We start from the raw sequence: 2417 nt of genomic DNA on the forward strand, positions 1-2417 counted from the left end.
GTAATTTGGTAAGGGGGAGTTAAGAATCTAATAAAAAGAATTAGGCTTATTCTAACCTAATGTCTGGAAAAGATATTGTTGAAATAAAAAAAATATGTCATGAATCTACTGTCCATTCAACTCTTATTTATTTATTTGAGAGAGAGAGCGCATGCGCTATGTAAATGGGAAACTTGATGGGACTGATAGGGGATGGCGAAACAGGCAGGACCAGGGAGATTACAGATGGGGTGATTCTGACAAGGTGCACTGTACATGGAAATAAAGATGTTAAGTGGTAACTCCTATGTATAACCACTTGTAGGTTAAAATATAAACTTAAAAAAGTAAAAATAGGGCTGGGAAGGCGGCTCAGTGGTAGAGCGCATGCCTTGCATGCATGCGGCTCTGGGTTCGATTCCTCAGCACCACATAAGCAAAAAAGAAAAAAAAGCCGGAAGCGGCGCTGTGGCTCCAGTGGTAGAGCGCTAGCCTTGAGCTGAAGAGCTGAGGGACAGCGCCCAGGCCCAGAGTTCAGGCCCCACGACCGGACCCCCCCCAAAAAAAACAAACAAACAAAAAAGTAAAAATAGGGGACACAAAGCATTGTAGAAATGACACTCTGTGGATTTAATTATTCATGCAGGGATATGGGAGATAGAATGAAACACTGAAAGTATGTCGTGGAAGGACCTAATCTAGATTTGGGGTGGGGATGAGTCAGGGCAAGCTCATCTGAGAAAGATTTTAAATGAAATATTAGTACTGTAAGTAAGGAAAACACTGGGTTCATGGAGGGTTCATTTCAGGAGATAGAAGTGCAAGTACCTTTTCTCAACATTTGTCCCCTCTTTTATGTTTTCCCTTTGAAGGGTAATGTCTGGTACACTGGCATTTAAATTGCATTCCACACTTCTTAGGGCCAATTAAAACTAAGTTAAGATCTTCATTGTGGTGATAGTTTCATGACCACGCCTTTATAAAAACTCAGCTAAGTACAGCAAAAGAATGAATTTTATTGCACATAAATTAAACAAAATAGAGCACAAATTAAATCCATCATTGACTCTTCCAGCATGTTCTTTTAGCAAGAAGTAGCATGAGAGATGAAGTGTGCTTCCTGGAAATTGTAATCTTCCCCTTGGGTATGGAATGCTCAGTGTCTGTTTCATTTGTATATTTCTAACACAAGATGGTCTCTTTAAGAAAGCATTAACATGTAGACAGGCTAGGGAAATCCCCTAGAAGAAAAATATGTTTTGTAACATACAGATTTGACAAATGAAGTGCCATTTTTAAGGCTTCATTCTGGCACTACATGACAGGTGCCTTTGTTATCTAGAAGAGATATAGCTACATTCAGAAAAACACATGATAGAGGTGCCTGAATGCCATCACTTTTGTAACAAGAAGGCATGAGAGATCATTATTTCATAGCTTGCAAGACTCTTGTACTATTGTTAAATTGGAGGGCTGCCATTTTTCTGCCTGTCATCTGATAGCATTATCTCATATACTTACAGCAAAAGAAATACCTTGTGATCTTACTACTCAGGTTAAATAGTATTTTCTTTACCTTTTACAAAATTGAATTAACCTAACTTAAAAAAGAATGTCTATCAATAAAGAGAGGAAGGAGGGGAGAATGTAGTGATAATATTCAATGCATGTCTTACACAGTTAAGAACATTGAGGGAGTGATTGGGTTGGGAGGGATGAGGGAGAATGATAAATGGGATGACATTGATCAAGATGCATTAATAAATTGATTTGTTGAATAGTAACTCCTTTTTACAACTAATTAAAGATAATATAAATACAATTTTTAAAAGCGTGTCTACTTAGATGCATTTGTTAACTTACATCCTCAGTTTCTTCTAAACTTATTGTTTTTCTAAAATCAACTAGAGAGAAAAATAGAGATTTCATTTTCATGGTCAACAGTATTACAATGTACCGGATATGGATATTATTGATTCATAAGCTCCTTAATTTTTTTCTGATGTTGCTGTTTTTTTTTATTGTGAAAATACTGTACAGAGGGGTTACAATTACATGGGCAAGATAATGAGTACATTGTAGCCTCCTCCTTTGTTTACCCTTCCCATCCCTTTCCAGCCTCCCCCCCTCCACCCCCTCACCCAATCCTCCTCCCCCCCACCAAAGTTGTAAGATTCATTTTTGACATAACACTTGTACATCTCATTGTTGCAATGGGTCCACCTGTATCCCTAATTAAACGATTTGTTTTTCCCTTCGCCTCCACAAATTATACCAATATCAAATACAGTGAAAGCAGGGTTATACCGTGGGGGAGGGACATACAAAACAACAAAGAAATAATCTTATAAACGTGTTAGAAACAATTGCATGAAAGAAAAAAAATTTGAATATATATCTTAGGGTTCAGTTCCCTAACATCACCTTATCTGACCTTT

This window comes from Dipodomys ordii, unplaced genomic scaffold (genome assembly GCF_000151885.1).
Source record: "Dipodomys ordii isolate 6190 unplaced genomic scaffold, Dord_2.0 Scaffold49, whole genome shotgun sequence".
NCBI classification, from domain to species: Eukaryota; Metazoa; Chordata; class Mammalia; order Rodentia; family Heteromyidae; genus Dipodomys; species Dipodomys ordii.